We start from the raw sequence: 15667 nt of genomic DNA on the forward strand, positions 1-15667 counted from the left end.
TGGTCAGCTGCTTATGCTGCTGGGTTGGTTTCCGTGGGAACCCCTGTAGCGAATGTACCATGCTGAAGTTCATGCAGGGTGCTTACAGTACCAGTCAAAAGTGTGGAGATGCCAATCAACTTACAAGGGAGAGTGATAGTGTCGCATCATATGACTTGGCCACCTGAACTGAATGCAGTAGAAATAGTTTTGGGGGAGTTTGACCAGAGAATGAAGGAAAAGTGAGCATTGAGTGCTCAGCGTATGTGGAGCCTCCTTCAGGACAGCTGGAAAAGCATCCTTAGAGGCCACTTGCGTAAAGGAGTAAGTAGGATCAGCCAGTAGCTGGAGCAATTGGGGTTAAGGGCTTTGCTCAACGGACCAAGGGTGGGATCACACTGCCGACCCAGGGATTTGAACTTCTGAATCCCAACCCACAGAGCTGCCCCCCCACAAAAAATACATTTTAAATACTTGGTCAGTACATAATTCCATATATGTTACTTTATAGTTTTGGTGTCTGTATAATTATTATAAAATGTAGAGAGTATTACAAACAAATATTTTGACTGGTTCTGTATATGTACATTGAATCATGACCAAGACACATCAAAGAGCAACAAAGTTAAGCCAAAGACCTTGGACACCACACCATGAAGCTCAATTATAATGGAGAGTGACAACAAAACCAAAAAAGCATGAAAATACACCTGTTACAACATTCCCTCTATAGACTATTCATATTGTGATGGACATTTTGTGCCTGCATCATTAAGGTAACTTGCCTTTGGTGACTAAATTATTACTTAGGAATAAGACTGAAGACACAGATATATGGTCTGCTGGTCCAGAAAGACATTCCATTGCCTAGAGAAAAATGTCTCCTTCCATAATTCAATATAATAAATGAAAAGTGCATTTACTTGAAGCAAAGTATTGGTGCAAAGTTTGTAAATCAAATATATTCCTCCTACAAAACATCAGTAACAACTTGGTTGATTTGAAAAAAAAAATTAATAAGTAGTAACACTCAGTTAATCAAATGCAAGTGCCTATGCATGCATAAAGAGGTGCCGTTTACTTCTGGCAGTCATGCGTGAAATAGAGCTGTTTTAGTCACATGGTAATATTTAAATCATGAAGCTAAGCAGTTACTAGTAATGGGTTCCCTGATTGTTAGACACGCATAGCAGGGCAGGATTTGAGGGACATGGTGACAGGCCTGCCTTGCAATTCGCAGTGCTGCTCTTTGATTGGTGCATTTGGTTCTCATTCTGGTGCCCGTCTTTGATGTATGTCGGTCACATGACTGTGCAGCAAGAGGATTGAGTAGAGAGCTTAATGTGAAATCCAGACTCATTGCCAGGATTCTAATCATATGATGTGTTAAAGATTGTGAGTTAAGGGTATTTGGCATGTGCTCTTTGAGGTTCTTCCAAGAAAGGCATGTCATAGTGTTCTGGTTGCCTTAATATGTTCAGCATCATGTGTGCCTTGTAGCAGAGATACCTAGAAAGATGTTTTCAGCTAACAGGATTTGACCAAGATCTTTCTATCTGGACCTGTCAGAGGGCAGTCTGACGGAACAGCAGAAGAATACCTATTTATCTGACTGCAACTGCAAAGAATGCTCTATACTAATCTAATCACTACAGGGGGATTAAAATGTTGCTGATCCTAAAACCTTAAAACAGCACAAGGAAACATTGCGTTAGACACACAAACCCTGGAGCGCAGAAGAAGAAAGACCACCGGAGTAATTAATCATTTTAGATAAAGGGTGTCATGTTAGACAAATCTATGCATTGTGTGTACAACAACAATACGTTAACACCAGTGTCCAGGACAGCGTAAAGGCCTCATCACATGTTCGTATTTAATGATTCATGTTTTATGAGCAGTGCATAGACATTCATAAAAGATACATAGCTTTGCAGGCATTGTGAAGGATTTATCCAAGACTCAGCTTAGGTAATTTGTTGTAATTGTTGTTTTTACCTTGTCTGTCCTGCGCAAAAAGTCGTTTCCATGGCAAACCCCATAAATACTAGCCTTTTGAAAAAGAACCACTGTCACAGCACGCTCTGTTTATCTGACAATTTTTATTCAGTCGCAGATTAGGCATATTTAATTATTCCCTAACAAAGACGAAGGGACTGTGTGCCACAGGAAAACACAGCCAACTTTAACAAAAGCTGATTTATCGTGCCCCTTCAAATCACATCTCTCTGACATGAGTGGAAATGACATTTGAAAGGAAATTTAAAAATAAGACCAGTGACTCACCTCTTATTAAAATCTCCAGACTTCATTTTATTCCCGCCTGAGCTGTCCGGCATCATCAGGATTGGAGATTCCGACGCGATGCAGAAGGTCATGGTTAACCTTGATGTTGACAGGACTCGGGACTTCTTTAATAGCATTGTCATGATTTGATCAGCACCAGCCTCTGCCTCTGAGAATTATGGTATAACTTCAGACTGACATGGCAGAAGATATAAAAACACAATATAACAATATCTAGGAAGATACTTGAATGCCAAGGAATTCTGCAGGACTTGACTGTGCGTGATAGTCCATTGCCACATCTCCGCAGGTGAAATTGACTATATCTGTATCATTTATATTTAGACCTGTAATGGCAACCTGTAGTGAATAACTAAATTAAACCAAAAAATGCTTAATCTTTTAATGCTTTTTTTATATGTAATCTTATGTCAATATTGGATTGTTATGACATGCCTATGCTTTTAGCGCAAGTCTTCAGTTATTTCTCTACAAGCTCTTTTTTTGGGGACTGACTGATATGCAGTGATGAATTCATTATATTCAGACACTTTGCAGCGGAGGAGAACAGCAGCTCACTGCTGCCAGTGACCCTCTCCTAACTGCCATGGATAATAATGAATAACTCTTATACAGGATATATGTGTTCACTTTGTGTTCATTTGCAATTTATATTTAATGAGTAATGCTAAAGATAGTAACCGCATGCCACAAATCTATCAGAACATAATGGCGTGAACATCCTTAATTCTACATCAATAATACACCGAGTGACATCACATAAACAGTGAATGTGACTTACCATCATGCATAATACACACACCATTCCATCCCACTCAGCACTGAGGGGTATAATGTAATAAAAGAGTCTGTGAAGATTCTTTGGATCTTTTCTTCCTATATATAGATTCCACATTTGCCGCACCTTGTCACAATGGGAAAACTCAAACGCCCATAGCAGGGAGGTGTGTCCTGCTATTAAAATGCAAGTTTGAATTTCTTTAGCCTATAAGACTCCCTCTAAAATCAATTCCTACGGTAGATATAGGATGATCTCTAGCAGATTTTATGGGTGTAGACTAACTGTGCACTTCTTCATAATATTCCATTTTTTTGTTACACATTTTGGCCTGGTTTTCATCAGCCAGAATTCCATCATCTGTCATACTGACTAACTGTTGCCTGTCTGGGAGTAAGAGTCATTTGATCTCTTCTTGTATGTTGCCACCAAGATTGGGCTGTATTCTAGAATCTCTACATACAAACACAGTTAGAACAGGTAATCTAGTATCATGTTGCCATAGCAATGTTAAGGTCAAACAAATATTCTCTAAAGCTCCTTATGCCATAAATATCCCTCATATTCATTCTGAGCCACAACCCAAAGCTCCGTTTGGATTTGTGCCCACTGGATGCAGTAACTGTCCACATATGATCTTTACTGGAATGGTGCAAGAATAGTGAATGTTGGGAATGGTCACCATATGGCAATTTAATAATCTGACACTCCTAGAAACAAGAGCACAAACTCAAAAATGTACCTAATGAAACAGCTGCAGGTTCAGCTCATACGATTTACTATGCCATTAATAGAAAGGTCCTTGTTTGCCTATGAAAAGGTCAAAAGATTGTTCTGTTGCTATATATCCATTTTGCTGCTGGAGGAATCAGTTCAGCCATTCTTGGAGAAGTGATTAAAATTATTTTGGCAGAGGTCCACGTCAGCGCTTTCTGCCCACAAACTAAATAGCTCAGCCAGGCGAAACCGGAATTACATTTGAACCCAATAAAAAAGGTGAGTCAGTTATGGCCATTATGCACGGACTGTTGTGTCTGCAGCAAGGAGTGACTCTATGAATGGAACAGAGCATCATTTCAGAGTGAAGGTGTTTTGGAGACAGGAAGATGGCAGAAGCTACAGAAACACTCTGGAATCGTGGGACTGCCAGGGTGATAACTCTTAATGACTTCTGAGCTTCCAAGCACAGAGGGAGATGCTAAACTGGATGCCATATGAATAACCTTCTGCATTACTCATCCATCAACCCCTTCCTGCAAGACTCACACCTTCAGGGACAAAAAGGGAAATGGCCATTGCTCTTATTCTATCATTGTCTGTTTACTGATAAATAGTGCATTTATCTAAATGCATGGTGGTTGTCCAGAAATCCTCATCAGTTCTCAACAGTACCACTTTGTTCTGAGGTTGGATTCCATTCCTTCACCACAGCCACGCCCCCTCATCAGGTCTCCCTCACCAGAGTACTGATTCAACTGTGTCACTCTTTTCTTTCTGGTTCCTCTTAATTGCCTAGCCTACTTAACCGGTCTAACTGGTTTCTTCACTGTGAGGAATTGTTGACTCATGTCCAATCTCCAAGTGTTCCTGATCCCTGCAACCACCCCCCCCACCCCCACCCACAAGTGCCTGGTTTTCCTCCCATGTGGTTCAGCATGAGTGATTCTCCCAAACTCCAGCCCGGTGAGTATGTGTTCTAATCCCCCTCTCAGTACCAGTGTGTGTTCCACTTCTCCTGTGTCTGCATGTGTGCCTGCCTTACCCTGCACCCCCAGGCATGGGCAGATTATGACTTGGTCCCACTGGATCTTAGGGGGACCTCAAGCGATGTCCCATACGTTGTGATGCAGTCCGTGGCAATTTTTAGATTAAATCATCATGTAGCTATGGCAGTGCAAGTTATTTAAGATACTACACCAGTTTTAGCCAACTGATTTCTGGGGCTCTAAGGCCCCTTTAATTACCTAAAGACGGTCTCAAGCCCTGTCATCTATGTTCGGATAAAATTCTCCAGTATCTATGCAGTGCTACTTCTAGGAGGCCCAGAGCTTAGTACCCTGATTGTGGGTTTTGGGGGCCTCGGTTTCCCATTTCCATTTTTAGATGAAATCATCCAGGAAATAAGGCAGTGCTAGCTGTTTTAGGAAGGGCCCGAGCTGTCTTAGATTAGCACAAACTTTGGGTTTGGGGGCTCCCTCAATTACCAAGGGGCGCCCAAGCTTTGTTCCCGTTTGTGAGACCCTTCAGCAATTGTTTTTAGATAAAATCTTCCAGTAACAATAGCACTGCTAGTTGTTTATGGAGGTACCTTTTTGGCATGTGTACACTACATGATTTTAGCCTGTGCAGTTTTAGCCTACGTCGCTTTAGCCTACGCTGCTTTAGCCTGCACTGCTTTAGCCTGTGTCTTTTTAGCCTGTGCCAGTTTAGCCTGCGTCGTTTTAGCCTACACTGCTGTAGCCTGTGTCATTTTAGCCTGTGTGGTTTTAGCCTGTGTCATTTTAGCCTGTCCAGTTTTAGCCTGTGCAGTTTAAGCCTGCGTCGCTTTAGCCTACGCTGCTTTAGCCTGTGTTGTTTTAGCCTGCATTGCTTTAGCCTAGACCGCTTTAGCCTGCGTCGCTTTAGCCTACGCTGCTTTAGCCTGTGTTGTTTTAGCCTGCATTGCTTTAGCCTAGACCGCTTTAGCCTGCGCTGTTTTAGCCTGTGCCATTTTAGCTCATGCTCCCTGGATGGACCTTCTTGCTTTCGGACTCCGACTTGTTCCACTGACTGTGGCCTCTGCCTATCATACCTGTTCCCCATTTACCCTGCGTGTGGATCCCAGTTCCCTGAAGGCTTTTGTTACACGTGTAGGTCATAGAGTAATAATCAACAATAATGAAGAATAACGTGTAATGAAGCAAAGTCAATCATAGGTGCTCCCTAACGCCACTTATTTTACTTGGAACATGATAAATAAACATGTTTAATCAGTTCATTTGTTTGCTACTTTTCAAGATCATGGGGGGAATAATATAATCTGCATCATAATAATATGGAAATGATAAATCATTTGATAGCCATTTGAGCTGAGATTGTACTTTTTCCATGATCATTATCATTATTTGACGGACGATGAGAGAGATTCTTAACTAGTTTCAGAAATGGTTGTACTCCATGGACTCAATAGCTCTTTCAGCCTCATAGCTGGTATGGTCTCTGTTAACTTGATGCTCTTGACAGTTTGGGCACACACACACATGCACACAGAGATACACTTTCCTTTTTAAATAGCATGAACAGGATCCTGGGGATTGTGGGGGTTGCAGACGGAGAGGCATGGAATGACAGAGGATGTAATTAAAGTCAGTCACCCAGCGGATCTGAAACGATTGGTACCTGGAGTTCGCCAAGAGACGGGTCACGGAGGTGAATGACTGCAGAGAACATTTAAGATCAAAATAATGAGGCCGGAGGAAGGGCAGCAAGGACCCTCCACTTGTCAGTCCTGGGGAGTCTTTTTTAAGGTCTGTGAAAAGGAGGTGAGGAGACTACAGGGAACTGCACAGCAAAAGCAGCCCACACTCATGTTTTTCGGTATGTGTGTCAACTTGTGTTTCGAGCAGACCAGTAAGGTCAGGACCTTATACCTCTGGTAAGCCCCTGGCCCAAAGTGGACTCCAGACACCTGATTTAAAGAAATTCTTTTTCGATTGTTTGATTACTGGATCCCCACAGAATCAGTGCACTGTGGAAATGTGGGATGCATGGTCACTAGAACACAGTGTATGGGCATAGTGGAGAAGTCATGCCTGCGCACATAGTGTATTAAAGGGCTACTACAGTCACGTTTGTCCCATTACCTTCCCGAGGTCTGTAGCACATCATTAGCTGCCAAACCCAGGATCTCTCTTGAAACTGACTAAGATTGACCATATGCAGTATTACACATTGTGGTATTCTGAATATTCAGACAGGAATAGACCATTTTCATATCCAGGGTAAGAGTAGTAATTATGTATATTTTAATTGTTTTATATTTCCTATTACTGCAACAAAAATGTTTATAATTGTGTCAAAGATATTTTGTTGGCAATTACAGTGACTTCCTCTCCTTCCTGCCGGTCCCCATCCTGTCCTGTCCCAGCTTGGCATTATCATTATCGCCATGGTGCCCCCTTTGGTCAGCCCGAGTGGTACAGCAGCCCTAAGTGCAAACCACAGTCCGCATGCTGGTGAGATGGATCCTGTGTGTTTTTGTGTGTGTGTGTATGTGTGGATTAGGTTTATATTACAATGTGGGGACCAAATGTCCCCCACAATGTAATAAAAAGCTGATATTTTGGCATTATGGGGACCGTTTTACACGTCCCCACAAAGACCTGTAAATGCAATCAAAAAAGTAAAAATGCCAAAAGTCTTGTATTTTGTTTAGTTACTTATGGTTAAGGTTAGGGCTGGGTAGGGGTTATGGTTCACATACTGTAGTTGGGATTAGGGTTTTTCCAGAGAAATTAATGAAGAGTCCCCACAAAGATATGAATATCTGGAGCGTGTGTGTGCATGTGTGTGTGTGATTTTTTTTTATTATTATTACAAGAACCTTTATCCAGGCCGCACCTGTCATTCATGCGGTTATTTTATGCATTTTATGACCATATGAAAGTACATGAGATATAAATGTCAGTAAGGAAATTCAATATACAAGATTTGCAAGCTTTGCTCAGTATTTCTGCCGCACACAATCAAGCCTCCTCCACCTGTCCATCTCACAGTCATTTATCTGGGTCACAGAGGGTCCGGACCCTATGCCAGGTTATATAGGGCACAAGGAAGGACACCAGGCTCTGACAGGTGGGAGGGGACCCATGTGATACAAGGGGAAGATACCAGCAGAACATAGATGTGTTACACAACAACATCACCCATCTAGCCGCAGTGCTATTCTTGATCCCAGCTTTTCTGATTATAAAATAAAAGTTTATTCTGTAAGGTTTATTTTATACGTATACTTCAGCAATATTTATTGTTCTAAGATTCTGGAGTTCATACGACTGTGACCCTGGATGAACCACATCATTTTGTGTCAGAACAAAAACTTTACTTTACTTTCCATTTTTCGTTTTGTTTGATTTCATTTGAACTCAGCTAAGTATATTCTGTAACCTTGGAAGTGTTGTTGTATTAAAACAAGCAATTTCAGTTCCATAATGGTGTGCTGTGCTCATCTGAGATTGTGACCGTAAGGTCAAACGGTCAGGGGTTGGACCTGCACTAATAAAATGCCAATTTGGCAGACGTTTGTCATAGTCATTATGAATGTTATTATTTTTATTTTCACAGCGCCGAAACTGTGGAAATGGACGACCACTTCAGAAACCCACGCTGGTCAAGTGCCAGTGGTGTTTGTACTGGGTCCGGCTGTTACCTAGGCAACAGTGTCACCAGGAGTATGCTGACCTAAGATACTTGCCTCCGAGTGGCCACAGTACAGCAGACTGAAGGGCATCTTGTAGGAGACATATGGTACTTATTGCTGAGGGTACATATTTTTTACTATCTCATCAGAACAACTGTAAAAAAAAATCAACAACTGTAAAACTGACGATGTATAAACAAGGCCGGGAACGGATCATAAAAAATGTTGTTTATTTGTCATGCTGTTACTGTAAACCACAACCTGTGTTTTGGTTCACCTATTTTTCATGTTTTTTCCTTGATTTAATGCCTCAAGTATCTCCTTTGAAGCAAAGTTTATAATAGTGACAAATAACTCTGCATCTATTTCCAAAAAAGTCATGAATATGATACCAATACCAAAACGTTACACACAATGACATGTGTGTCACAGTTCATAAACTGAGTTAGGCCATTGTGCCCATGATCAGAAGGTTGTTGGTATAATCCTGTGGTTGCTGAGTGTTGTCACTGTGGGGTCCTTCAGCAAGGCCATTAATTCCATTTGCTCCAGTAACTGGCTGACTCCGCCTTCTCAAAATGTACATTGCTTTGGATAAAATCAGTTTTTTTCTGCTATTCCTGCCTTGTATCTATTTCAGAGTATGACATGATTGAGTAAATTATTCATTTACTCAATGAAATACATGAAGGTTATTGGCTGCTTACAAAATACAGGGCATCTAAATGCTCGCTGTTTCTCTTCTTACTGTTTTTGGGGAAGATCATTACTTCACACAGTTACAGTGACCTGTGACAGTGACACTCTGGACACTGAGCAGAGCATCCCATGAATAGGAATGTTGACAGGTGTGATTGGTGTGGGAAAACGAAGGAAAGCCATCAGCGGACATTAAGCTAACCAGTCACAACTAGGTACTTTGGCAATGGACCCAAAGGGTGAAAAATTATGCTACTAAAACAGGGACTTTAGTGCTAAATGCCACATTAATAAAAGCTGATTGTTTTAGTTTAGGGTCATACCTTCAGGGTTGGGTGTTCAAATCTCATCTCGGCTCCGTTTAGTTTGCATGTTCTAGCCGTGTTTCCTCTGGGCTCTCTGGTGTCCTCCTTTGGCCCAAAGACATGTAGTTAAGGCAAAGTTTCCTTTTAATTTGTCTTTTGCAAATTAAATTGTTATGTGCCTTGCTTGTACATCACTTTGGAAAAAAAGCATCAACTAAATAAATAAATGCAACATAAAGTAATATTATGTATGTGCATTAGTCCTGTGATGGACTGGCATCCCGTCCAGGACGTACCTGGAGGAGGAAAAGCAGATGGATGGAAAGTCTAAAGAAGAGGGATATTATTGATGCTGTGGATGTGCATCATGAGTAATAACAAATCACACTTATCCCATTATCCAAATTAATGGCCAGAATGACTAAGTGAAATAGTACCACAATATTTTTCTTTAGCAAGTTTTTCCCAGCATCATTAACTCTCCTTACAAATTGCAGTTACCACATTACCTTACAAAGCCAACAGAGTAAACCCATTTTGTATTTATAAACCACAATCCGTTTCTTTTCTTTCAAAAAGGAATTACATTAGAGAAACTGTTTACTTACCTGTTAAATCTGTGCGGTCAGGATTTGAATCTAGTATGATGCCCCACTGCTCAGCTCTTACCGTATACTCTCATTTTGGGCTGTGTTCCCATCTCCCCATCTTATGTGACCGTAAGCTAGGGACACATACGGAGACGAGCCCACTGAGGTACAGGTCCTAGCTGAAAACTGATTGGGGTTCAAATATAGTTCAAATTCAAAACATATCTTTGACTGATGATAAGGTTTGCCCCTCTTCTGCCCCCCCGCCTTAAAAAATCCTAGAATCGCCCCTGCCATTGGCAGTTGCTCATATTTGTTTTCATACCCCTGCTGATAATAACAGATAAAAACCAGCTTAGGCTCATAGCTGGTTTTAGCTGGTTTTAGCTGGTCTTAGCCGGTCTTAGATGTTCATGTCCCAGCTCTTGATGCCCTTGATGCTTTATCTGGGTGGATCACGAGTTCGTATGACCAGCTAAGCCAGCTAGAATGACCGTCGTAAGCTGGTATGACCATCAATCCATCATGCAAAAACGACCCTAAGTCAGTCAACAGGGATGTCAGCTGTAACAGGAAATGGGGTGAGTTTCCTCTCTATGGCTGTGGGGACAGGGGGCTCGTGGGTATCATTAGTGCTTCCTAAACACTGAAGAACGGGGGTTTGGGTGTGGCAGAAGCATCTCAGTAGGCGATCCTTTAATGAGGACTGGGTGCCATACTCACAGTAGCTCTCCTTTCAAAAGCATCTGTCACTGTCATTCCTATGCCGTCCATCCAAAAAGGGCGGAGCCTTGCTGAAATCTGGGGGGTGACGCTCTGGTTATCTCACATGGGAGGGGAGGGTTCTTTGTAGTCGGGGGAGTATGCTGTCGCAACGGAATTGACGCAACCATCTGCATCCCGACTTCAGGGCCTTTGTCTGAGGAAGTGAGCCTGACACATCAGAGGAGCTCCTTGGGATTTGTCGCCAGCAGATGGAGCGACATCTTCTTCAGCTTCACAACATATTATGCTTTCTTGTTATATAACTACCAGCCAGTACAACTAGCTCTTTTATAAGTTTGTAAAACCTCCAGTTTCCATTGATCTGCAGGATTTTCAATGCCTTATCAGGGCAATCACCATAATTAAATATTGTAATAGTTTCAACTTCTGGGATTTGAAGCTGCAAATGTTTTCCCAGAAGTCTGATTTCTTAAGCACACAACTGATTATGGCCCCTTTCAAGGGGCTGCACTACATAAAGCATCTCCATTCTTGTCCTTTGCTGCTCTCCTTGAACAGGAAACCTCTAAGTGATTATCTCAGATTATGAATGTCTAGAGACATTAAATGTCGGAATGATTTCTGGGAGATGAACTCTAGGTCGCAAGACAATAGTGGAGATATTGCTATTGAGGTTTCAGATAAACTCTCAAGTTAGATCCAGGACAGTCTGTCCTAAATTCCAACTTTTAAGAAGCAAAATTTTAAGAAGCAAATTTTTTAATCATGCTCCACAGGAAATAAGCATGAAAAACAAGGGCCGTTTTTCAAAATGTCCTCGACATTAAAAAGAAGTTGCAACCTTGAGTGAGTATGCTGAAGGACGTCAACAGGCAAATAAAAACTGATGGAACAACGACTGAGCAGAGATGGAAGCAACTGAAGATCTTTACGGCAAAGACATCAAGAACCAAGAAACATTTAATGAGGTCAGAACCTTCAGTGATGGAAGAGGAGACCTGAGCAGCCTTGAGATTGCAGCCAAAAAGAAAGCAGTGGGGACAGATCCCAATAGAAACATTAAAAGCAAGTGAAGAACCAATGAAGTATCAAGAATCAAGGGTTGACCAAATTATACCAATGCATTTGGAAAACAAATTAATATCCTTTACAATGAAAGCGATCAGCTTATATTTCACTACCTAAAAAGGAGACCTGACTGTATGAATACTGTGCTGCTATTTCCCTTATATTACATGCAACTAAGATTATGCTGAAGGTCATTCAATGCAAAATATTCAGTGCATCTCTAAACAAAAGCAGCCACAGTCAGGACATAATTCAGAGAATCTGACTGATGTCAGATTGGTTGGGGTCAAGGTTGGACAAGACTGCATACTGCTGCCATACCCATATCATACCTATATGCATGGAGAACTGGTTAAGCTGAACTGGAGGAAAGAGCTATGGGGTCTACTGGTGGTAGAAATATCAACTTTTAATATTTGGATGAAACCACACTTACAATGGTAAATACAGAAGATCTGAGTACATTTACAAGAAAAGTTAATGAGCCGAGAGAAATGTCGGTCATGGCTAAATGTAAAGAAAACAAAGGTTATGACAATGTAAAATCGTAATCGACAATGTAAAATCGTAATCGACAATGTAAAATCGTAATCGACAATGTAAAACTTTAGCTCTGGTGGCGGTGAAGTAAGTTATAGACAGCTTTTACCTCATTAGAAAACATCAATAACAAGATCCAGCACTTGGCAGAGCTGTGATGAAGAACGTAGAAAAGATCTTCGGAAGTATTGATATATCTCTCAGAAAAAAAAATCAGAATTATTCAGAGGATGAGATTTTCCGGGACTCCTTATTGATCGGAGATCCAGACAATGAGGATGCAGGACAGGATGAGAATCGGTGCCTTTGAAGTTTGGGCTTATAAGAAGACATTGGACTGAGAGAGAAGACTAGCAATAAGGTGGATGCTCTCACTTATCCCCAGCCACTGATCATCCTGAGCACCAAGGCAAATGAACAAATTATATGTTCTGGAGGAATATTATCTTTATGTTCGCCAAGTGTGTACATCAGCTATATGGCACATTATACAAATAATCTATGTAACATAACACATACATGCGTGTGTTTGTATACGTATATGCGGAGAATTTTGTGCCAGATGATACAAAATGAAAATCGAGCAAACCACCCAGTAACGCCAGCATTAATCCCATGCTGACCTCTAGTGGTGTGAAAAATAATAGAAACTTGGTCTTGCTTTTCTGATATTTACAGTTTATAATGCAGACAAATTTATCCAAAGCCACATAATTTTTTTTCTCTGAGAAAGCAGGGTTAGACAGTCCCTGTAGGGGGCCGATGGTGGCATTATGCTGCTGATATTTGAACCAGAAACCTTCTGGTAACAGAACCCTAACCCACTCAGCCACACCCCTCCCACATACAGTAGGACAGCAGAGCACTGAAAAAACGTGAAAAGGCATGGCTCACTAATGAAATTACTATGGTATGCCTTTTACGTCATAATCTGCTCCTTAAAAATCTTAATTGAAAAAAGCGTAAACACATCCTGATATTTTAACACCAGGATGTTTTGCAGTACTTTACCAACAAGCCATTATCGTAGTGAAATGTGAAAAGAGCTTGATTTAACCAGTTAAGATTTTTTTTCAAAACAAGCTTTAATACCTTTCTTTTCTAGCAGAATGTGGCATGCAGCAGTGCTGACTAACCTGTGTAGACTCACTTCCAGAGAGGAGAAACCATGGAACACCTTGAGGGAAACTGGGTCACAAAAATGTATTTGGCATTCAGACATGATTTTGCATCAATGTAGAGCACCAGAGCGGAGTCAGCCAAAAGCACAGTGCCTGGGATTGGCATCTTCTAATAAGGCACGATTTATCAAGCATGTAGCCCATCTTATTTTCCTCCTCACTCTGTAGGTACAAGAATACCCTGATTTATTCCATTGGTACCTGCAGCTACTTCCGCTTTAGCTCTGCATTGTCTGGGTGGGTCCATTTCCATGGCAACTGAGAGGGAGACGGTTTGGACTTAGCATGGCTTTTTAATATGAAATGTCTGTGAATTATTGCAGGGCACAGGATCAGAAAAAAGGGAAAATCCACAGAGAAGCTGAATGAGGCAGTATTGGGGTCACACAGCTTTACTCTACCATGAGGTCACGGGTCTCTGACAGAGAGTCAGGTTAAGTTTTGATTATCTTGTTGGTGATTAAACCTGATTAATCTTTTATTTTAATAAAAAGACCAGGTATATACACCACAGCCGTGGAGAAAATTAAGAGACCACTCTATATTTTTAAACAAATCTGCATTTTTAATTCATGGTTTAATTGTGGTTCTGCTGGCAGAAGCTGCGCTGAGCAGCAGGATGCTTTCAGGTTCACAATCTGTAAGATAGCAGTACACAAGAATAAGGTGAAGCAGGAGACACCGGGAATGAGCAGGAACCAGCCAGGTAGAGGGTGGAAGCGACTTTCTAATGCCAGAGATGACCGTTAACTTATCCGACAGTTTCTCATGAATTGTGGAATGACCTCAAGTAACTTTCAGAAGGAATGGGAAACATTAAGTGCAGGTGAAAATGACAATCTTATAAAGTAAGGAAGAAGCCCTTCATTAATGAGAAACAGAGAAGAACCATGCTGCAGTTTGCAAATAAATTAATAAAATTATATTACTCACAGACACACAAGAAATTGAGAAATGAGTGAAACACAAAATTTTCCTGTTGTCTCTTAATTTTTTCCAGGGCTGTATATATGGAAGCATTTTCACTGCGAGCAGCCTTTGTGGGTGTGGTCTTCCATGGCAGGCAGGCACTGTAATTCTGGGAGGAAAAAGGTCATATGTGATTTACCATCAGTTTTATTTACAGTACATTAATTTAGTCTATGATTTTATTCAAAGGACTGCACATTTTTGATAAACTATATTCAGACACTCCGTGAAGCAAGTGGGAGTCAGGGGTTGTGCTCACGGGCCCAATGATCACGCTGCCCCCCCAGAGATTTGAACCAGCAGCCTTTGGATCACAGGCACAGTACCCCCACCTGCTGAGTCACGCACTGCCCCCTTTAGTCCGTGGGGTCTGTGAGCAGGGCCAGAAACCATCTTGGAAGCAGTTGGGGTTAAAGGTTACATAGTGGCATGATTTCTCTGGTGGCCAAGGGATTTGATCCCACAACCTTCCGGGCAGAAGAAGAGAGTCCTAAACCACCAGCATGCGACAACCACATGCCATCCTGGACATAGACAGTAGCTGGCTATTTGACAGTAAAGATAAGTTATAGCAGAAAGAACACGAGGGCTTGAGAGCTTGGTGTGGAATTTAGTATTAATGTTTTCAGGACCAGTATTAGTCATTGGAAGATGGATGGATGGATGGATTCAGCAGAAGCAGAAACATGGAAAGCAGCCTCTCTGTATTGTACAGCAACCTCCACAATTATTGGCACCCCTTGTAAACATTTGTAAAAAGGGTTAGAAAAAATCCACGTTTTGGTATAGCAGCTTCATGTGAAAAATCCAACCTTTCATTAACAGAAATTTATGCCAAGAAAAAAAATCCTTCATCAAGAAATAATTATCTTTAACAAAAACACATGTGCCATGATCATGGGGAACACAATGTAACTGAAGCATGTTTCCCCTGTAAACTGTACATCTTTGACTTGAGTGGAGTGAAGAGGAACCTTCAAGCTGTAATCCATGACTTCCTGGTTAACAGGGATACAAACATGAGGCAACACAGAGCCCAAATTCCTTTAGTCATCCATCAACATTTGTGACTTTTGCTGTACTCTTGCACTACTGCATGGGACAAGGTATCGTGACATTTTTTTACA

General features: G+C 41.3%; 1 long non-coding RNA gene across 1 annotated transcript; it reads right to left on the reverse strand.

The window, feature by feature from the left end:
* Positions 1 to 2279: 2279 nt before the first annotated feature.
* LOC111841749 (uncharacterized) lies at positions 2280 to 10216 on the reverse strand. Its single transcript, XR_002837746.2, has 3 exons — positions 10075 to 10216; positions 9485 to 9571; positions 2280 to 2434 (listed from the first exon to the last, which is right to left on the reverse strand). It is a non-coding gene; the product is annotated as an uncharacterized lncRNA (long non-coding RNA).
* Between the last annotated feature and the right edge of the window lie 5451 nt (positions 10217 to 15667).

This window comes from Paramormyrops kingsleyae, chromosome 19 (genome assembly GCF_048594095.1).
Source record: "Paramormyrops kingsleyae isolate MSU_618 chromosome 19, PKINGS_0.4, whole genome shotgun sequence".
Taxonomy (NCBI): domain Eukaryota; kingdom Metazoa; phylum Chordata; class Actinopteri; order Osteoglossiformes; family Mormyridae; genus Paramormyrops; species Paramormyrops kingsleyae.